Source organism: Macrobrachium nipponense, chromosome 4 (assembly GCF_015104395.2).
Source record: "Macrobrachium nipponense isolate FS-2020 chromosome 4, ASM1510439v2, whole genome shotgun sequence".
In the NCBI taxonomy this organism is placed as follows: domain Eukaryota; kingdom Metazoa; phylum Arthropoda; class Malacostraca; order Decapoda; family Palaemonidae; genus Macrobrachium; species Macrobrachium nipponense.
The window spans coordinates 4,016,400-4,041,286 of record NC_061100.1 but is presented as its reverse complement, the minus strand read 5'-3'; positions in this window follow the sequence as shown (position 1 = coordinate 4,041,286).

Genomic DNA, 24,887 nt, shown 5'->3' with positions numbered 1-24,887 from the left:
TCGGAGGTCTGTAGGACACCAGTCCCTCTCTATTCTGCATAAAGCAGTGTTTCTTAAGGAGTGGTCCGCGGATCCCCCGGGGTCCGTGGAATGTTCCAAGGTGTCCTCAGGATATTGTGAGGAGGAAACGTTGCTGTTAAGTTCACTAAAATTTGTGTGCAAAATTGCAAAATTAATAATGTTGTGAAAGTTATTTTAAGTAAAATGTAAACATTTATGTTGAAGATAAGCCATTAATAATAAATAATTCAGTAACCATTTTAGTACTAGTACTATATTATACCCTGAAAACACTTTTAAATCCAAGAGGGAAATGATCACAACAAGGGGTCCGCTGCCGAGTCATTTCAATAAAAGGGGTCCGTTGCACAAGTTAGTTTAAGAAACACTGGCATAAAGTAATCGTACCCACCCCCCTATTGCTCTCAACCGAGCGAGGGTCAACGCTCGATCTCTATGGCGCGAGAAAAAGAACTGTATGGGGGCGTTTGCATAAAAATGCCCTATTCTCAACTGCCCGAGTAGTAAATTATTTATTTTTGTACGTATGTGTGTATATATGTATGTATACACACACAAACAATGTAATTTACTAGTACTCAAGAAAGACTGTAATCCTTTATATTATCACTAGTATTCTATTTCTCACTCTGTTATCATCTTTTTCCTCTAATCCTGGAAACTAAAAACTAAGCCAGCAGCCATTTAGTGACCTTCACATCAAACACAAAGGTGGATATGCTGTTTTCTTCTCTCAACACATACATACATACAGGTTACTAACGCCAGTAGGCTGATGGTTTTAATGACGAAGCTAATTCATACATCAGTCAAGTATATCTATTCATGGTAAGAGATTTTTCATATCATGAGATCATATTTCTCGCGAAGTAACTTTCTCTCTCTCTCACTCTCCTGCAATTATACAGTCACATACGATAAAAATTTCAGATGCTTTTGATATGATATATATATATATAATATATATATATATATATATATATAATAACCAAAAAATATGAATTATTAAAAGAAGCTTATAAGTATTAAAAGACTACCTATCAGTTCAGAGAACAAGAGCAGAATGACTAGAAACGTGAGGACCGACCAAACTACACTTCAGGCCAACGAAAGGGGAGTGGCAGAGACGTAATTGTTTAAATTAGGCGATAGGTGTTTAATGTAAAGTGACTCAAGTGTTGTTAGAAAGGATGCTTGGGTTGTTGAGGTAAGGATAGAAAAATGTGTTTTTTCCATAGGAATCTTGCATTTTGAGGCATGTGATTCGATATCCTGGATCCCGTCCTATAGCTGAGTCCCATGTGACTATAATAACGGACTTGCAACAATCTCCGTGTAGAGCCAATATAAGTACCAAGGCATCTTGGGCATTCATATTTATAGATTACATTGACAACATAAAATCTTGAAGCTTATCCTTGTAATTGAAGAGGCTACCTATCTTTTTTGGATTTACAGGGATTAGGGTTAGTCTTAGGAAACCTAATTCTTTTTCTATAATGCTTTTTATATTTAAGCGTAGTTTATCTGTGTGGATAAAGGGAATTGATGCGTACATATTAAGTTTAGGTACGTTGAAACTAGCAGGGGGTGGAGATACGTAATTAGAAACCATTTTATTAATAATATTAAGAACAAATTGTTTTGGGTAGGAGTTAGCTGTAAAAAATTTCACTAGGTACTCAATTTCATTATGGAAAGCAGACCAGTCAGACGTATATTTAAATGCTCTGTGTACCAACGTAATGACAGAGTTAGCTTTAAAGCCATAAAAACACGAACTGTAAAAATTATTTCCCAATCCAGTAAAAGTACTCTTGCGATATACACTAGTATTAAAACGTTGTTCACTCCTAGTAATTTTTACATCCAAGAAGGCTATTGAATTGTTGTTTTCAGTTTCTATGGTAAATTTCACGTTTGGATGAACAGTGTTTATATAATCAAGAAAACTCGTAACATTGCCAACTGTGTTTAAACATGGGTAAAAGTATTCATCAACGTACCTTCTATAAAATGCTGGTTTTAAAATTATCAGGGCAACTATTTAAAAAAATTTCTTCAAGATGACTCATAAAAAAGTTAGCAAATAAAGGTCCTAACGGTGATCCCATAGCAACTCCCTCGACCTGCGAGTAAAGCTGTTTGTTAAAAACGAAAGCCGAATCTTGCACAGCAAGTTCGAGTAGTGTCTTAAAAAAGGTGTCTGCTAAAACCGTGAAATTCTTCTATATCCTCATAAACTTTATTAAGAATAATGTCTATGGTTTCTGTAACTGGAACGTTACGTGAACAACGATCGATGTCAAAAACTAGTCATAATTAGTTTCCCATCTTGTTGAATTATTGTTTGTTGAAATTCAAAACCATTTTTTAAAACATATTGTGAGTTTGAGAAATCAGTCAGTAATTGAACTATAAATTTGGATATCTTAAACGAAGATATATATATATATATATATATATATATATATATATATATATATATATATATATATATAGATTATATATATATATACATGTATAGTTGCATGTGTATAAACATATATGCTACTATACTTCCAAAACCAAACAACAGCATTCTAAACATAGCACCATCAACATGGCTAATGTGTAAATCCTTCCCAGTTAAAATAATGAATTCAATGGTAGACTGAATAACATCCTAGAGAGAGAGAGAGAGAGAGAGAGAGAGAGAGAGAGAGAGAGAGAGAGAGAGAGAGAGCATAACCGGATACTGAACGAGACCTACAGTATAGAGCTGTTCTAGGTTATGACGCTCTACGCATTTTGGGAATAGGGACACGTAATAATTCTATGATGAGCTAGTTGTTAAAGTCAGCGAAAATCATTAATAAATGCAAGCAGGAAAGGTATCGCTAGCGGTAAACTCGCAGTCAGAAGATGAAGGTTTAATTAAAAGACAGATCTTTAATTTTGTCAATGAATAATTTGCTTCTCACATTGAGAGAGCGTATCAATTGTGCACAACCGATATGCAGAAAAGCTGCTAACTTTCTCTGTATATTTCACGAGCACTTCAAAAAAAAGTGTTCACGGCTCGTACGATTCCACTTTGAACCAACCACGAAATTTCTATCTCGTAACGATTCCTGAAATGCTAAGAACTTCTATTCCAATTTTATAAAGCTAATTGTCATTACCTTCAAAGGGTATTTTAAAAAGCAAACCCAGATGTGTTGCTCACTCCTTCTTCCGGGATTTAAACCGTGACGCTTTGGAAATTAGGCCTATTTAAATCCATTGACCATCCCTCATCCAAGCCTTCAGTCCCTTCAAACACTCTATTCACAACGAATATCCAGAAGATTCGATACATTACTTGCGTCAAGTACCACAAACATAGTAACAAATGAGCAAGTTTGTAAACATGAACGGCACTAGAACTAGTGCACATAACTGATCTATATCTAATGTTAGCCTAAATACAAAAACAATATTCGATCTCGTTTAGAATATTTTGGCTGGTAGATCTAGGTAATAACTCCGCGTCGGGGTTTTCTTTGGAAATTACAGTTTGCCTATAGTATTTGGGTTGCTTATAAAAAATTTACGGTTATTTTGGGGGGTTCGACTGTAATTAACCGCAAGGGGCTAGTACTAAACACGGCGAAATACATTTGACGCACCAACCATCCCTAGCGGCTGTCGTATTCGCGGGAACATTCCTTGTAGTCTGTGTGGAGCAATTGCCTATAATTGCTTTTTGGCTTATTTTATACAGCCTATTTGATCAATTTTCGGTGCATTTTTTTTTTTAAATATAACTAATCTGCATAACTTTATTACAAAAGCAGCTCTTCGTCCTATGAACAAAACCAATCTTCCACCTAGGCTATAATCCTAAACACGAAACGAGTCTAAGGCCTAGTCCCAATATATATGGCAGAATACAGTATAAGTCTTGATTTCTGGAATGTTTCCCATAAACTACACGAATGCGTGTAGTAAAAAAAATAAAAAAGATATTCCTGACAGAAAGTTAGACGATTATACTTCCATTGCTATTGAAATAGAGCAAACATTACTTGTTTAAGGGATTCATAATTACTTCTGAAATTTTAGTTTGAATGGAATCTATGGGGTTGTTTGAGGTTGGATTACCTGAATTATATTCGCCAAAGTTACTGGAAACATAGATAAAACAGAGGTCATATTTTCCTTGCGAAATATGACAAAATCTCGAACCTGGAAACGTCCATAAGTAGCTAAATGGCAACTTTACGTCTCTTCATGGCTCGTGTTTCTGATGTAGCCTACAAATCGAAGCAGATTCAGTAATTCATTGAGACTATGTCATAGTTATCAGTGATAAGTAATAATAAACAAAAACCTGTAAAATACAAGCCCAGTCCCAATGGAAAGGCACACCCCCCGGCATGACTGAAATACAATGTCCACAGTTTTAAAAGCTGAAATAGATTCTCACTTACCTTACTGGCGAAGCCGTTACTCATCCAACCAAACACCACCACCTCCATCTTCCCCATTACATTTAACGTGAATCTTAGCTCTAAACACGATAAAAACTCACCAGCAGATTTACCCAAGGCAGCCAGTAACAATAAAAATTACAGAATACTGTCTACACACTTAAAAGAGTGGGCACTGTGACCACCAAAATATGAAACTTATGGGAAATGTATGGTGTTACATGATCCAACCGACCGGACCTTCCTTTAGACTGGCAAAATTCTGCCGCGTACAGTGGATTATCGTACCCATATCTCAGAAGTTACCGTGTCCTATAAAAGGGTGTCTTCTTTTCGAACTGTAAGTGGAAGAAAACACTTTTATGTTCGCAACTATAAAAGACATTCATCATTATTTTTCGTGACTAATTTCAAAATCCTAGTTCAAAACTATTTTACTGCACTGCCATATACGATATAAGTAAAGTTTCGCGCAACCAGTACAGCCAAAGTCTCATTCTCTGAATGATGTGTAATTTGTGTAAACCCACAGCAACTTAACTTGGTCCAATTTAAGGACGCTAATGAAATTAACTATAACTTCTATGTTGAAAGGTGCGATACTAACATACCATTAGACATAAGAGGAAGAAACATTATCGCTAATAAGTGGCGTCGTTTTGAGAAGCAAACATTAATGAACGGCGGACCTAGAAGCCCAGCTACGTTCAGTACTAGTACTAATTCCTCGAGCTACACATACGCCCCCAAAACAAACTTCTTACTATTCGGTGTTTCGTTGTATACTTATATTATTCAACATTCTTTAACCACAATTTCCTTCCAAATATATCAAGTTTATTGTTTACGGTAACATTTATTGACTCGTCATTTCCAAGTAACGTTCTAATGCTAGAACAGAAATGTCTAAAAATTGCCTTTTAATTAAGCTGGTAAATAGCAAGAAAAGACTTAGACCAGCCTAGCGCGTAGGAACCTTTAATACACGAGATATTTAATTATCTTAGTCTTTTTTCAGCATTATTTTGTACCAAGTAAGCTATAATTATTATCTCATTATGGCAGCCTTAACGGAAACATCTTTTCCAAGTAACATACCCTAATAAAACAGAACATGATGTCAAACACACACACACACACACGAGGCTGTATTACTATCTAGAACCCGGACACTGAAGTAGTATATCCCTTTCTGTTTTAAAAGCAAAGCTTTCATGTGCTAATTTATCTCTGCGTTATTCACTGCAGATTAAACTCTTCTTTGGGTTCTAACTGCTGTTGGGTCCTGTCTTCTTTGGGTTTATCAGTCAGGTTCAACTCAGTTTAGAGGGTTCTGTCCAACCACTGTTGGACTCCACTTATGAGACTATCCCAAATTTTGGGTTCGACCCGTTGTAGGGTTCTGCTTGTTATTTTATCTATTTATTTATTTTTATGGTGAAAGTTGGAGGGGAGATTGCTATGCGCATATGTATTAAAATCCTATTACTTCATTGTGTTTTAAACACTTTAACGGGAAGAATGAGTTATATGAACGAAGTGAATGAGGTACAATTGAAAGAAATGTTTATAACCAATAGAGCTCATTTAAATGTTATACTTACCTACGAAGATAGATGGTTGTATATAATAATATAATTGGCACTTAGAACTTAAAAAACCACCATCTAATATCAACAGCACAACGATACTTAACGAAAAACAACAAAACCCCGAGAATATTGGAAACGACCGAATAAAACCAGTTTTCGTAGAGGTCTGCCGAACTGCACCCTCCAATTAACCCGCATCCGAAGCAGCCAGCAATTATCATTAGCTGATGTCTATCTGTGTGATTCGGCTTCCCGATGGCTTCGATGAGATGCAATATTGCAATCTGCAGAGCAACTCTCTCGAATTCTGCCTTCCAATTGGGGAACCGTGACGACAAACAACAGACAATTAGCTGTTTATTTTCTTTAATTCTTTCTTTTAGTGCGTTTACTTTTCAGGTGCGTTGAATGTGCTGATTCTCTCGCTCTTTTTCTCTACCTTGTCACAAGTGTACCAAATCGGCTCACAATCGAGGGACTTCTGTTCGCTTCGCGAACTGGACTACGAAAGGAACACACACACACAAACACGCACGCGCGAACATAGCTATTAGACTATACGTCTTTCTCTCCAAGAATTCGTCCCTTTTTGGCACTGTCGAGTTTGCATTCCCAACCCCCCCCCCCCCCCCCTTTTTGTTTTTAGTTGTCTATATCGGCAATAATTTTATCTTTCTCACACCATCCAGGAAGTATAGTGAAAAAGACACACTTGATACTTTGCTGAAGCAGAATCCGGTATAAAATTAACAGTCGATGCAGAAAACTCATAAAATTGAAAAATTGTATATCCGACACTGCCAAAAAATATTACTAATAGATTTAATGCTTATTAATTCAGCATATGCAAACCTTTATACTAGTACTAAAAGTAAAGATATATAAATAGTAATAACAGAGAATTAATAATACAGAATAATTATTCAAATCTATGAACTAGCCTTTGCTTCGTGATAGACAGGGACCATTTATGATTATTGTTATTAATATTATTATAATTTTATTTAAGGAAAGGTCAACGAACTATTACGTTTTAGTTAGCTATATAAGAAAAAGGCCAATTAAGTAAAATTTGTAATGGTAATTCCTTCTTTTTAGATGCAGATTTTTCTAGATGAACATTCTCACAAAACACTGCCCTCAGCCTACGATAGCTCTGCTGTCACCTTCAGAAAGTCCAGGTAGTACGATTATGGTCCTAATTGTTACCCTCGATCTCGTTCAATGTTATATGTATACCTTCATGGGATCATTGCAAATCCGTTGCCTCGTTTCAGTCTGATGATTCCCAGTAATCCTTCTCTTGAAGTCCTTGAGGTGTGATGCCCGGTTTGAACTTTTGAACAAATCCAATAGGCCTAACTTTTCTCGCCTAATTTATTGCTGATGTTATCTAAGCTGCTCGCTATTTTGTCTACCGCTATTGTGGGTAGTGGGTTTATGAGTCTCTTAGATTACTTTTCGAGATTCATTCCATGATTTTATGCCTTTCATATGCAGTAAATTAATAGTGCTGTACTTTAAGCTTACTGCCTTTTTGTTATCGATTTTACTGAAATCCAGTTTCAATCCAGTCTACCTTGCATGAAAATGGGCACCCCAACCACCCCCTCCCCCTCGGAATTTTATAAATACATGAGACCCTTTTCTTCCCTTAGGCGCCAATAACCTATATGTGAAGCAATTTTAATAGTCAATAATCAATCAGTTTTCGTTTTCATTGCTTGTACTACGACACATTTTCTTCCTAACATCTTTTCAGTAGCGGCTTCTTTACTTTTCTGACTGAATTGTTGTTTGCATTAGAGCTATACCTCTGCATTCATTTTTTTTTTCATGCTAATATAGAAAATTAATTTTGGTTAGTTAATTCGTTCTTCTATGAACCATTCTGGTTATGATAAGTTTTATAAAACCAGTTTTCATGGTTCATTTTTCCATCCACACTTTTTTAATAGCATATTCGGAAAGCTCTTAAATATAAGCCTAGCAAACCTGTTTTGATAACTTGTTCAAACAATTACACTGAACAATGAACCATTTCTAGACTCAAAGGACTCGCTTGAAGGCATTGCTTTGAAAGTTGTAGCTAGGCTTAGTTAAAAAAAAAAAAAAAAAAAAAATAAGTTAAATAACAAGAGACGGCGTCACACTGGCTGTTCTAACGGCCTTTAGCTCAATGTACTGGCTTAACAAAGCTCGAAAGTATATCTCACTTGCTATAGCTAGTGATAAGTCAACTACACAAAGGGTTAAGTGGTCAATTTAGTATTAAAACTGAGAGACGAGATGAATTGAGCTAATAGCCAGTCTAAGTTTGAATTGTTTGTTGAAGAACGCAATATTTCCTTGCACAATTTTACGTTTTCAAAAGAACTTCGCTGTTTGAGGCTAGCATGGATGCAAGACAAAATAGGGCTCAAATAGCCTGCATCAGGGTGTGCATATTAACTGATCGAATCGTAGGATATTTTGTCATTTTAGCCTTCTTGTAAGCTCCGTTTTACTCTATTCAAACTGAGTTTTTTACGCTAACCGTTATAGAATAATTCAAGCCAAATAATGTTCCCACTTTAAAAATATTCTAGAACAGACTAAATTGCGTTAAAATGAGGGCGTATAGGCTTAGGCTCTGCAACCATGTTCTAGGTATATTTACCAAGATCGTGTCTGCTGCACGTTATCTACGGCGTGTTTGTTAACAACGAGCTGATCCTGAGAGGAAAAATCACAGACTTATTCCACGCCAAGTAACAGGACAAAACATTCCAGATTGGGACGGAGCGATGATATAAAGAACGTATACGTCTAAATTATCCATCCAGTGCGCCAGGTAAGGCACCACTGTAAGCTGTAGTACCATCATACAGGAACGGTTTCTAGGGAAGCACCTGACAGGAAGTGAAACTCAACGGAGATGTAAGAAAAATAATCATCTGGAAAGAGACCTGGAAGACTCTTACAATGAAACCCTAGTTAATACCCCTTAATCTTAATCAAGGCACTGTTTCTCTCTCAAATATTGCCACCCTTTAACAGAGATGATAAAAACACCGAAAACATTGTTACATTGAAATCCTAAACACTATGTTCCCTTACCTCGATTAAGAAACGAGGGGAAGAAGAAGAAGGCATCGTCACAGGATACCGTGTTTACATTCGCTCTGTACTTTAGCCTTTATTTTTTGGTGATGTAATGTACTCAAGCACTGATAAAAATGCATGGAGCATCGTGAAGTGATGTGAGTACACAGACTTAATTGGAAACGTTTATAAGTACAGGAATAGTGCGAAATAGAGATTAAAATAGACGGGGTACTTGGAAACGTTTGTTTATACCCCAAGGCGTTTGCCTTGGGGAAGATCCGTTTTTTATGATAAAGTTTACCCGTTCTCTTTGTTGTTTTATGAGATACAGTACTAAAACAACATGGATTCGCTTCCAAGCTTTTTAAGGAGAAAGGACTCCATTGGTTTACAGTTCCTGGGAGGTTATATGTCCATCGAAAATGTATGTATTGTGTTATTCAGAGAATTGAAACTTGATATTGCTGACATCTTGGGTGTACAGAATGTGAGCAGGAAGAAAGTAGTAGTTAAGTTCAGCTCAGAGAACAAATTCTTGGAAATAGTAAGACAATTTGAGGATAAGCAGATCAAGATAAGTGAGGTAGATAGCGTGAAAGTTGTAAATATAAGTACCTCGTATACATATGTATCGATAAGGAATGCACCCTTTGAATTGTCTGATGAATTGATAATAAACATTATGAGCAGGTATGGAAAAGTGGATTCAATAAGAAGCAACAGATTCAGTATGGGACCCCTGAAAGGCCTGCTGAATGGGATACGAACAATAAAGATGAAGATTAGAGACAATATCCCTTCATCGATAAGTGTATCTGGTTTTAACCTAAGTATATATATAATGGGCAGAACAAAAGAACCTTGTTACAGATGCGGACAAGAAGGCCATCTAGTGAAAGATTGTAACATCGATATTATGGAAGGAACTAGTATGTGGAATGAAAAGACTTTCCTGACATAAGCAGGCAAAGAAATGATAATAATCAGAGAAGGATAATGGTGATAACAGAGAACAGAGAAGAATAACTTGAGGGACAAGAGGTAAAGGATAGCCAAAGAGGAATTGATATTAGTGAAGATGAAACCGATGTATACACAAATAGTGCAGCTGACAAAAGTCCAAGAGAAAATACTCAGGAAAACCAAGAAAGAAAAAAAATAAAATAAGGAAGAAGGAAGGAGAGAGGAGGGGAATGAAGATTATCGAATGAGTGAAGACAGTGGCGACGAGATATATGCTCCTTTGCAGTTATCTCCTGATGACATTGTGCAAGTAGAAACAGAAGGAGAAGATGTGCACAAGGAAGAAATTATAAACGGAAGAAAGGTGGAATACGAAGACAATATGCAAATCGTAACCGAAGAAATAGTCAACAGTGAAGAAGACGAGCGAATGTCAACGGAAAAACTTCATAAAGAAGGAAAGGGTGAAGGTGAAAATGGTATGGATGTTGAGTCTATGAGGAATATTCCTAAGGAAACCTTAATAGGGAGTGGAAAGAGAGGCAACAATACAACTAAAGAAAAGGGTAATAAGAATAGGAACGGAGATAAAAGTCAAATACCAGTACGACAAAAATGGCAAGCAACTGTTAACGACAGTTCAGGTGTAAAAATTACCATTAAAAAGGACAATGGACAGAAAAACTTAAAAGTATTGAATAATAGCGAAGGAGAATGTTCCGTTTTTTCTGAGTTGTCAAACCCCTTAAATGAAAGCCAGGATATGTTTGTTGATAATGGATTAATCATGTCTATTTAGTGATCAGAACTCTGGTAAACACAAAAACATGAGGATGATGATAGTAGTAATGGTAAAAATAAATGTTCTAAACTGGCTAAAATAGGTAAATAACTGGTATGTATTTAATTTAAAATTTCCTTAAAAATGGCTTTAGTCACTGCTTCATTAAATATTTGTGGTTTAAATGAGCTTAATAAGCAGTTGAAAGTAAAGATGTTAGTTGATCAATATAAAATTTATGTATTATTTCTTCAAGAACATAATATTAGAGATGTGAACAGGATAAAACTATTTAGGAGGACTACTTTGAGGTTGTAATGAATATGCCTACTAGCTTTAAAGGTGGCACGTGTTTTCTGTTTAATAAAAAGTCAAATATTTCAGTAATTAACAGTGAAAAGGATGACACTGGAAACATATTATTCACAAGGATACGGTATAATGATATAAACCTCTCCTTATTGAATTGTATACGCACCATCCAGGCTCCAAAGTAAAAAGAGAGAGAGGGAGAACTTGTTCTCTGTGGATATTTTGTATTATTTAAGGAACAACATATCAAATTTGATTTTTGCTGGTGACTTCAATTGCGTACTGTCGGGTCAGAGATGTTAGTACGAGGTAATGAGAGGTATGTATCAAAAGGTCTTAAATCTTTAGTACAGCATTTGGGATTGAAAGACGCTTGGTTTTCAATGAACAATATTCCCGAATATACGTACATTCTAGGTAATTATGCTTCAAGAATTGACCGAGTGTATGTGACTGATTTGTATAGTAATATTAAGAATTGTAAAAATATTCCATTATCTTTAACAGACCATAATATGATATTAACTGAATTTCTGCTTAATAATCGTTGTAAAATAGGTAGAGGAATATGGAAGTTAAATGTTCATTATTGGAGAGGGACGACTTCATGGAGAAATTTGAAAGATTATGGCACTTTTTAAAAAAGGAAATAATTAAATACTCCAACATTATGGAATGGTGGGATACATTTGTGAAACCAAAATTAAAAGAGTTTTTCATAAGGCTGTCTAAACAAGCTATACAAGAGAAATATGGCACTCTAAGATTTTTGCAAAATTATCTTGAATACTTATCAAGTAAAGCCTCTGTAGGTTACAATAAATTTGAAGAGATGAAGGCTATAAAAGATAGAATGAAATCAATAAAAGATGAAATATGTGAAGGTATAAAGGTTAGGTTAAGGACAGAAGAGAGAATAAAAGGAGAGAGATTATCTGCAAATTTGTTAGGTAAAGAGAAACTCAGAGGGAAGCGAAAAAATAGTATTAGGCAACTGATGGTTAGAAAGTCGGTGTGACGCTCGACAACACAGAGGCGATAGTCTGTCATGTAAAGGATCACTATGAAAAACTGTTCACAAAGATAATACTGATGAACAGCTACAAGATAGTTTCCTTAATTGTATAGGGAGCACAATAACTGATGAGGACAATGAAATGTTATGTAGAAAGGTATCTGTCGATGAGGTATTAAATACGTTAAAGATGATGAATAAAGGCGGAACTCCCGGTGAAGATGGTCTTCCTCTGGAATTCTATTTAAAGACATGGAATGTAATTAAGTCAGAGTTCTCTGAAATGATTAAGTTTGCGATAGATTTAGACCTTGAATTAGGAAAAAGCCAAAAAAGGGTATCTGGAAATTAGTACCTAAAAGTGGTGATTTATTGTGTTTAAAAAACTGGAGACCTATTTCTTTACTGAATACCGATTACAAATGCATTGCCAAAATTTTGGCTAATAGATTAAAAAGTGTCCTTCATAAAGTTATATCACGAGAACAATTTTGTTCGGTTAAGGGAAGATCAATAGTGAAATGTAATACTCTAATTAGGGATGTAACTTATTATGCAAATGAAAATAATTTGGATTGTGCTCTAATTAACCTGGATTGGAGTAAGGCGTTCGATAAAGTTAATTTGAGTTTCATGTTTAAAACACTCTCACGGATGGGTTTTAGTGATTTGTTTATCATGAAAATGAGAATGTTATATACTGGATGCTTAAGTGCAGTTTGTGTAAATGGGATTGTTAGCGGCTTTTTTCCTGTTGAGAGATCCATAAGGCAAGGATGTCCGATGTCAATGATAGCATATATATTGTTTCAAGAATCTTTATAGAGAACAATTAAACAAAGCAATGAAATTGTGCCAGTGAACCTCCCTAATGGGTTCCAGTGTTCTGTTGTAGGTTTTGCTGATGACAGCTCAGTTTTTGTTAGTAAAGAAAGAAGTATTAAAGTAGTTTTTAGTATTATAAAGCAATTTGAGCTAGCTACTGGTGCAGAACAATAAATAGAGATAAGGACTTGTGTCATGGGTTTAGGTAATGGAAGAACAAAAATGTATGGCCACTTGATTGGATACAACAGAAAAATAAGTGTATGGTATTAGGCATATTGATAACCAATGATTATAAGGAAATGGTAGATGAGAACTGGGATGCTGTAATCAATAAAGTTAAAGTAAAAATAAATATGCTTCCGACTCGATACTTGTCTTTATATCAAAAGTCTATTATTGTAAATGCCTTATTTTAAGTAAGTCTGGTACATGTGTCATGTATTTCCATTAGGGAAAGAGAAAGCAAAAATTATAGAACAATCTGTTTTCCGGTATTTGTGGTGTGGAACTTACCAACCAATTAAAAGGGATTCCTTGTATCTGCCAAAACAGAAGGTGGTATTGGGGTTATTAATGTGTTTTATAAAGCAGCAGCTATTTTAACAAGTACATTCCTGAATATTATGTTATCTGATAGTTATGGACGAGAATTAGCCTTATATTACACATGCATTAGAATAAATTTGTTGTGGGTTGTAGAAGATTGCCTTAATATGTCTTATGTTGCTACTCCTTTTTATAATATCATTATTGGTAATGTAAGGAAATTATTAAGAATGCCGAATTTTCCATACGTCAAAAGTAAGAATATTTATCAGTATTTGATGCCAACCCATAAGCCCATTGTAATTGAGAGATACCCGTTGCATAATTGGGGTAATATATGGAGTAACCTTGTATGCAAATTCGTTGACCCCTATCAAAGAAGTATTATGTATAGATTTTTGTATGAATCTTTGGCTACTAAGGAAAGACTGAAGATATTGAATATTGCTGATAATAATTTTTGCAATAAATGTATGGAAAATGAAAATCATCTGCATATTGTCTATTTTGTAAAATATGTTAAAATATTTGGATGTGGTTCCAGAATTTCATTGAAGAAGTATGTGATATAAAAGTTCAGTATCCAATGAAAAGTATTGATGTTGGATTTCGATTATAAAGAAAAGAAGAAGAACAATACATTAAGTATACTTATTATTGAGTATGTAAATTGTGTGGTACAGCAGAGAAGAGGTGTTACAAAGTCAAATAATTTCAATATTAAAATGTAAAATAAAGTACACAAGATGGGTATTATCAAATGCATATGAACTTGGAAAACAATTCACAAGTAAGTATGTGAATAATATTTGAATTCATATAATTGATGTACTTAATATGTAATATTATGATATAATTATGAAAATTTGTAAATAATTAATTGATAATTGTAATAAGATTTTAATAAAAAAAAAAAAAAAAAAAAAAGATTAAGAAACGTCTCTAACTCTCTCTCTCTCTCTCTCTCATACTGACACTCCCGATGGAGACTATTAGGTGGTTACTGAAGAGATTATTACACCGAAAGTCAGTCTAAGAACTCAACTAAATCTCTCTCTCTCTCTCTCTCTCTCTCTCTCTCTCTCTCTCTCTCTCTCTCTCAGAAGTGTCATGTAGCCCCATGACCCAGTAACAGGCTTGACGTGGAGAACCTGTTACATCGACACAATAGCTGACGTGGGCCAAACTCGATATCCCGAATATTGGACATTTTTTTTTTTATGGTAACATTGTTCGTTTAAGTATCTGATGGCCTTATGGTTGCTTCTATAGGATGTCTTAATACTACTTATACTGCTACTGGTATTAAGCATATTCAAAATTATTACAAGAATAATGTTACCAGTAGAAAATACCGTTGTAATAATGATAGCATCTGCAATAATGAAGTTAAAAATATTGACGATAACGGTGGTTAAAAAAGTAAAACAAAGAGATGTTTCGTACTAAATAAATGTTGCTGTAACATAAAAGAACTCCAAAACAAAACAAAAAACATTGATATATGGTAAACAACCGACTGGACTACCCAACCCGCTGACTACCGCGTCTGTGGCCACCCTCCGAAAAAAGTACTTTAACACTTAACACTTCCTGACACCGGAGATGGTCATTAGTCATGAGTTGTTGGTGGTGAAAGGAACAGCTCGAGACCTCTACTCTCCTTTCGAAGTAAGTATTTTCTCCAAAATTAGAAATTAAGGCCATATTTTAAGATTAAACAGAGGGTAATGAAAAGTGTGACCAAACGCAGTGCGCACTACCCCCTTGACGCTTTCGAAATTTTTACTTACAACTAAAAATGTTTCGAAGATTCACGCCCTTTCGATGTTTGCGAAGTCGCTTGTGTCAACAAACTTCCCATTTCCTGTGCTAAATCCGCACACCACTTGTACCCATAGACGCTGGGGCACTTTCATCACAACAATCGTAAACACAGACTTCCAACAACTACTTATCCTGCGCTCTTCAATTGTTTATCAGTGTTGTCAATTGGTATGTGTTTACCCTCCAAACTGGGTATAAGACTTACACAAAACCGGAGAAATAAGTGAAATTAGCATATCTATTTGTAGTATATACATATTACAGCAATTTTATCATTACTGCATTACTATGAAACAATACAAATTCATGGAAACAGTTTGTAGATGCATCGGCGTATGTTGGAGGGCTCCCACTAGATTGGCAACGATGAATCATTTTTGCCGTACGCGTCGTCTGCTCGGGTAAGTACTTCAGAAATATCAAGACCAAAATGTGTATAATTACAGTCAAATAAGCACTATGGAGTTTCAGTTGTGATGGCAGTGAGGATAAAACCACCGATTACAAGGTAAAAATGAATTTCAGTTCAAACCATAACCCCGGGAATAAAAAGTTTCATACTTTCACTAATATAGGCAACAAAATGTTGTTTTATTGTGCTGATTACATATGCAATCTTGAGTAAGATCAATAAACATTACATATATACCCTAACATTGTTCAAATGAGTCCTGGGAAGGCTGGGAAAGATGGTGGATTGTCTGTGGTTACGAACGGCAAGTCACGCGGCTGCCGCCATATAGGATTTCAAAACTGCCTTGAAAACATATTTTACGAAGAGCCCACATGCTTATTTTAGCTCTTATGGCGCTTTCATATATCACATTATGTTGAAGAAACTTCAATCTTTTGAATGGTATGCTTAAAGATGTAATTGTATTCTTGTTTCACCAATTAAATATCGAGTGAATAAGGCCGAGCCACGCGATGCGGTTGTTTACTCTAATAAGGGCACTGTACTGTTTCTAATACCAGCTACGAAATATTGTCATTCTGCTTACATTTAGCCCTTTTCCTTAACAGAAGCTGGTTCTACTGATAAAACGCATAGTCACAGTATTATTATTATTATTATTATTATTATTATTATTATTATTGATGTATAACTATACTCATAGAACGAATAAACATATATATATATATATATATATATATATATATATATATATATTATATATATATATATATATATATATTGTATACGCAAACACACAATCGCCAATTTTTGACATCACACATCCTGAACACAAACCTAAAGATTTAAATATCCACTATTATTCTCTGATTCCTTTTTTAAGAGGAATAATATTACAATTTGACATTTTCATTTCTGTATACACAAACATTATATTATAATAGATATATATATATATATATATTAGATATATATATTATATATATATATAATATATATATATGTGTGTGTGTGTGTGTGTATGTGTGTCTGTGTGTGTGTTTATACATATGAAATATACATAGTATGTGTGTGTGTTTTGGGTGAGTATAGTATGTGTGTGTGTGGGTGAGTATGTGTGTAAATACATGGAGAAAAACCTGTTTATGGTTACCTTTGCAATGAAAGCTAATTGCATTCTCAAGCTTTAGAATATACAGAATATACAGCAAAATATAAAGTCAGGAGCAGGTTAGCCTGAAAAAAAAATCGCTAAACTGAGCAAATGGAATTAATTAGAATGGCTAAATGTATTAAACTTCGCCTAAATTCTAAATTATGAAACGCTTTACCGAATTTATTTTGTTCACAGAACGGGAAGCTAACTTTGGTATGCGTTAGAAACGTTCTCATCGATTTTAAAGTTGGCTAAGGAAACTTTGCGAGCACCACGTTTAGGCTATACTTGAGTTTTGTTTAAGTGACCTCGAAGTTAAACTATGCTTTTTCATGGCATTTTTATTCATTTGCTTACTTTCGGTTTCCATCTAGTGTGCTGATGGAGACGGTAAGGTAAATACGTTATAACACACAATGGGTCTGCAGTAGCCTAAGTCCGATCTTAAGGAAGAGTTCGTGTTTCTCTCTCTCTCTCTCTCTCTCTCTCTATCTCTCTCTCTCTCTCTCTCTCTCTCTCTCTTTGGAATATTCTACCACAGTTTCCATTTTCTGAAATTTAAAATCGAGTGATCGCCTTTTGTTTATTGGCTGAATTTTTGGCTAATAACATATACAATACTGACAAGCATTGGCGTGTCATATACCGCACCAAATTAGACGCACTAATAGCAGCGGGATTTGTCTATAATGATATCAAACAAGGCAAGAAGGTCAATGCGACTCAAACGCTAAGAACAACTGAAGTAAAAGGGAGAAAATAAAAGGAATAGGTATATTCACATGAGCTGCAAAATTATTTTTCTAGATATTCAGTTTTATTAGTTTCTTTTTAATAATTATGGAGCCTGTCTCTAGCTGGCCAAGGTTATAGGAGTTCTCTTTGAAAATGCCTCCTAAGATAAAAAAATAAATAAATAAATAAAATGAAAGCCTTTCGTGGAAGAACTGAGATAAAGAATAAACAGTCTGAAGTGACAAGAGGAAATTAGCTTCATTCAAGGTCAATCAAAATGTCAAAACAATAACGTGACAATGACTTCATCACTGATGTCATTGAAGGTCAGACATGACATGAGTGATCTAAATTTTACTTGTAACTTTAATAACATCAATTTTACCTTTCAATCACATATTCGAAAGAGCCGTATGGGCAATTTACACTATATTGATGAATCGAATTTAATATATATTTTACTCCCTTTGACAGTTACATATCTCTCTATCTATCTGTGTGTGTACTTTATATATATATATATATATATATATATATATATATATATATATATATATATATATATATTATAATATATGTATATGCACATATATCTATATGTATGTAATACACACACACACACACACACACACACACACACACACATATATATATATATATATATATATATATATATATATATATATATATATATATATATATATATATATATATATATATATATATATATATATATATATGTATGTGTTTTTATTATCACATACTTTCTGTCTGAAATGTAGTGACAGTATTTATGATGCAATTCACAGAAAAGCTAAAAAGAAAGACTACTTCGATGAGATAATGGAATTAAAAATGGACACCGCTGTGTCAGGTGAAAATAGATTTACCTAAACATAACAATTGCCCAAAATTTCTATTCAATTATTCGCAGATCTCATCCACTCTTAATCAACCACTTGCTCTTTTTCACTAATTTTGTTAACTTATGCAGAAATTTTAATGACCTATTCACGGATCTTATGTCTGCTGTCTTCCATCTCATTCACTTTACTGATTATCTTCTCCTTCATTAATTTTAACTTTATTCACTTATTCACTGAAATATTTACTCGATATAAGTCTATACTGCTGTCGAAGGTCTATCAAATTCAATCGAATGCATCTAATTCGGGAGTTTGCCAAGTATTCCACAATAAAGGAAGGTTTTATAGATTCACAGTTGATAAAGAAAAAAATAAAAAAATAAACTGAAGAAGCCGATCAGGAAGCATTACCTGTAGCTGCAGGGGCCAAAGCACTGAGAAAATGCTTAATATAACCATGACTGGACAACAATATCATCAGACAAAGTAAAAAAAGTCGCCGAAGTTTATTCGGCTCAATCGAGTTTTTTATACAGCGTATAATGCTGTATGAAACACTCGGCCACAGCCCATGAAACTGTCAGCTACGACCTATGAAACATTCAGCCCATCCCGCGGTGGCCTGGGTTGTTGTAGTATTGCCAGACGCATGATCATGGCTAACTTTTACCTTTAAAAGAAATATAAACTACAGAGGTTAGAGGGCTGCAATTTGGTATGTTTGATGATTGGAAGGTGGATGATCAACATAACAGTTTTCATATCTCTAGCCTCAGTAGGTTTTAAGATCTGAGGACGGACAGAAAAAGTTCTTAAGGACGGACAGCCAAAGCCGGCACAATAGCTTTGTTTACAGAAAAACTTAAAAAAGGTGAAAAAGTGACAAAGCCTGGGCCAAGCTGCAGTTAATAATTTACCCATCTTTGATTTTAGTCGTATCGACAGAGTTTGTAAATTAGAAATCTGCATGCGGCCTTTATCAACTTAACTACCGATTTAATAAATAACGGGAAACAGGAACTCGACTGAAATATGTAAAATGGTGAAGCAATTTCGAACGCTTTAATTGGCGCTGAATACCCGTTAGGGTAAATGATTAATGAATTGATAATAACACCAATTCAACCTCCCGCTTGTTATTTTGCCCAACATTTGTAATCTGTTCGACAGACACGCTCATGGAATTCCGATCTGTTTGCTCGATTATTTGGTGCACGGGATTGAGTCCCCGGGGTGATGACACTGGCTGAAAGTAATGAATTCGACGTCGGGGTTGTCATCGAAAATGCAGACATTAATTCTGACGTTTGATACCCAACATTACTAATGGCATTTGAGAGAGAGAGAGAGAGAGAGAGAGAGAGAGAGAGAGAGAGAGAGAGAGATGAGTTACGCAGATACACTTACAGAGACGGGGAGAGAGAGAGAGAGAGAAAGAGAGAGGGAGGGGCGTTACGCAGATACTTACTAGAGACGGGGGAGGGAGAGAGAGATAAAAGACAAAGACAGATAACGAGAGAGAGTGAGAGAGAGAGGACGCAGATAGACGGACAGACAGACGGCGAGAGAGAGACACACAACGAGAGAAAGACAGAGAAGCAGGGAGACGAGAAGACTAAGGAGAGAGAGAGAGGCGGACAGAAAGAACAGCGAGAGAGAAATCAGATAATCATTCTCAGTAGTATCGACATTTATCCAATCATCCATAAACTACTACAGCTGCTGGCAATACACGTATACTACGCGACTGCCATGCTGATTTCATGGCGAATGGCACAAACCAGCCAGTCTCATTGCAGACGTCATCAACGAAAGTGGTATCAGGCATTCCGCTTTACATTCCCTAAGGAATATCCATTGTAATTTTACTTAGTGAGCCCTAAAGAGGGCCTTCTTGAAGTCAAACACTAGTTGTTGTTGGAATGCAGATGAGTAATTGCTTGTCCCCAGTATTATCAAATATTTACATGGAATTTTATGAGTCTAGAATAGCTAATTCAATTATGGCAGATATTATTTTCTGTGTTAGATATGTTGTCGATGTATTTGCGGTACTGAAAACTTCTATTGACATTCAGAAGATTTTAAGAGACTTCGGTAATTTAGTTCCCTCCATAACTTTTACGGTTGACGAAGAAGACAATGGTGTAATCCTCCCCAATTTTGGATGTTACAGTTGTGAGGTCAGTTGTAATTTCTAGCTACAAGTTCAAAATACACAGAAAACCTACTAATAACAATCTTATTATTAACAATTACTCCTCACACAAAGTAGAAGTAAAACTGTCAGCATTAAGATCGATGTTTCTTAGAGCTCTTAATATCTGCAGTCCGGAATTTATCAATGAGGAACTAGAATTTATATATCAAGTTGGTATTGAAAATAATTTTAAATTGGAAGATATTGATTACAGTCTAAAGTTAGCACGAAAAACATTTTATTGATATGAGAAGAAAAACAGAAAACTGGATTTTATATGTTTCCCATACCATCCCACATTAGAATCTATAGTCTACCTCTTAAGGTTACTTGGCTTTAGTACAACTTTTTCATATCCTAGCAACATTGGAAAAACTTTCATTCATAATAGTCCTGAAAACAATGAAGGTGTCATATATAAGATCCCATGCAAGTGCGGTAGTTTTTATATAGGACAATCTGGGAAGACACTCGAAAAACGAATTTTGAATCATAAATATAATATACGAACAAATAATACAAGCAATGCTTTGTGTTCATAGTAGTATGTGTAATGTACCGATTGACTGGCTCGGGTCAAAGATTTTGTTTAAGAGCACAGGTTTTATTGAAATAAATTTGATAGAGAGCTTGCATTGTTCACAGCAAAGGAAAAAAATTTAATTTATCTCCTGGTTTGTATAAATTACATCCTTTTATCTTACATGTCATGAAACGTCAGTACAAATTGGATAATGTTACCCATTAACTATAATATAGCATACGCTTCTTAATATATACTGTATGTTATGCTGTTTCAAATGGATGTATTACCTCGTTAGATATTTTGGTATTTTTCATTTGTTTAACTGCTATTCTTGTTTTATTGTAATTTTACTGCTGAATAGTTTGTAGCTCAAACTACTAGTTTTTGGTAACTGTATGTTTAAAAATTTTTGGCCTTTTTTGGCTACATGCACTGTAAACTTTATCTCTTTCCTTAATAAACGCTCCAAGAAGAGGTCCATTGGAGGACGAAATTGTTGGGCATTTTCTGAGATATACCTTTTTTCATTTTCCTATGTGGAATAGAACTGCGTTACTATATCTTCGTGCCTAAGAAGATTACCAGTACTATATATATTTTATGTATATATATATATATATATATATATATATATATATATATATATATATATATATATATATATATATATATAAGTAAAGATAAATGCCACGAAGGAAAAATAAACGAAGGAGTCTGCGAGATCTTTCGGCTGAAAAGCCCTTTACTGAAGCAGCTACTGACAAAAATACGAGAAAAGACAAATACAAGAAGGTTCGTATAATAACTTGACAGATAGGGATTATAAAAGGATTAGTGCCTAGAATCCGACACACCTGGAAGATAAGAAACCTTCCCAAACAAGCATAAACAAGGGTGCAATTAAAGGTTTAAGACAATCATCTCAGATACAATCTCCAGACAATTAAAGGATTATAGGTGACAGCTATACGGCAACCTGGTAGACAAAACCATATTCACAAAAAATGACAGACATACATTACAATAAAATTTTTTTAATAACTCTAAGGCAACTGATTTTTATTTAAGTCAGTAAAATTAATATATTGAGGTCATTCTTAAACATGTTACAGATACAAGGGTCTAAATGAAAAAGGCCACGACTAACATTGAAATTACAATGAAAAGTAAGTTGTATTAAAGCAGATTCTAAAAGATTTCGTGATAAGACATCTCTTGACCGTGCAATTACTGAACTGTCAATCCAATTAATTCGGGGTGTTGTTTTCACTTAAATGAATAAATAATGCATTAGATTTTTGCCCAGTTTTTACAGAGTATTTATGCTGGCTTAGCCTTACTTCTAAGCCCTTGCTCGACTGTCCGAGGTAGAATGAGGGACAATCCATACATGGAATTTTATATATTATGTTGTTGCTTTCTCTGGGGCCATTTTTTTATTAACATTCTTTTTAGTGTGTTATTATAGGAAGAAACAAGGTTGACATTAAAAGCTTTTAACAATGGTTTAATGGTTTCAAATCCGTTAAAATAAGGCAAACTGAGAATGTTCTTAGAATTTTCTTTCTGTGGTGTTGTTTTCAGTATAAACTTTTTGTGGGCTTTATTATAACAAATGTCTAATATATGTGAAGGATAGCATAAATCTTTCCCTATTTTTCTTATGTATTCAATTTCTTGATCCAAATATTGTGGACTGACAATTCGTAATGCTCGTAAAAACATAGAGGAAAAAATTGATATTTTTATATTAAGATGGTGGCCTGAGAAGAAATGAACATAAGTTAAGTTGTTAGTCGGTTTCCTATAAATACTGAATTTACATTGAAATGGTTCTCTATGTATCAAAACATCTAAGAAAGGGAGGCAATTGTCTTTTTCTAATTCTAGAGTAAACTTAATCGATGGTACCTGGTTATTTAATTTAGAGAGTAAATCATTTACATCAATACCGACAGGAAGAACAGCTAAACAATCATCAACGTAACGATACCACTTTACAGGAATATGAATGATATTAGGTAAGTAGCGTTTTTCGAAGAATTCCATATACAGGTTTGAGAGCAATGGTGATAAAGGATTTCCCATTGCCATGCCAAAAATTTGTTGATAAAATTCACCATTGAATATAAACTTACAATCACAAATGCACAAACTCGTGAGTGAAATAATGTGACTTATAGGTAGAGGTAATTCATGCTGAGTTAGTTCATTGCTAAGATATTCTAAAATAGAGTCTATAGGGACTTTAGTAAAAAGAGAACATACGTCAAAACTAACGAATCTATCAGTAGGGCAAAGAGCAATTTTGTATAATCTATCAACTAAATCTAGAGAATTAGTTGATAGAAGAGAAAGAAAAATTCAAGGAACTGGAAAGAACAAGGATCTCTTTCAATCATTCTATCCCGGCTGATTGGAAGGACTCGCTGCGACGGGAAATTTACGAAAAACTACGTAGGACTACAGATGCCCTGAAAAGGAAACTCGACAGAAAACTAAAAAATCTTATTGATAGCAGTGATTGGACTAATTGTGCACGTCAAGATTGTGTTGTTAACTTATCTAGTAAACAAATAAGTGAAAATGTTGTGAGTGCGCTTGGATATGGTTTATCTTTCTTTGCAACAAGTAGACCTTCGGCTTTAATGATTGGGTCATCCCTAAGTAAATTTGAAAAATATTGTGATCTTCCTCAAAATCATGTCGACATGATTAAAGGTATTGTTTACGGAGCTGCCAATGTTAAGCATGAAAGTAACTTCCCTGCTCGCTATAAGAAAAGTTGACCGATCTTAAAAAGGACAATACTATCCACATCACAAAAGCGGATAAGTCAAATAGTATAGTAATGTTTTAGATTAAAGCTGACTACATATCACGTATGCAAGCCCTACTGGATGATGATGTGACTTATAGAAAACTAACAAAAAATCCTCTTGATCAAGTCATAAAAAACTTCAATAGCATAGTGAAAAGTATCCTTAAAGATAAAACAGAACTACTAGGCAAATTGTCAGTCAATTCTCCTTCGCTACCTTACTTATATGGATTAGTCAAAACGCACAAAGAAAATAACCCTATGCGGCCCTATTATCAGTACTGTTGGTTCAATTTCATATAAAACTAAACTTCGAAATATATCACTAAGATTCTTGTCCCCGTTACTTGGAACCATCTCCGATTCTCATATATATAATTCTCTAGATTTAGTTGATAGATTATACAAAATTGCTCTTTGCCCTACTGATAGATTCGTTAGTTTTGACGTATGTTCTCTTTTTACTAAAGTCCCTATAGACTCTATTTTAGAATATCTTAGCAATGAACTAACTCAGCATGAATTACCTCTACCTATAAGTCACATTATTTCACTCACGAGTTTGTGCATTTGTGATTGTAAGTTTATATTCAATGGTGAATTTTATCAACAAATTTTTGGCATGGCAATGGGAAATCCTTTATCACCATTGCTCTCAAACCTGTATATGGAATTCTTCGAAAAACGCTAACTTAAAAAAAAACCTAATATCATTCATATTCCTGTAAAGTGGTATCGTTAC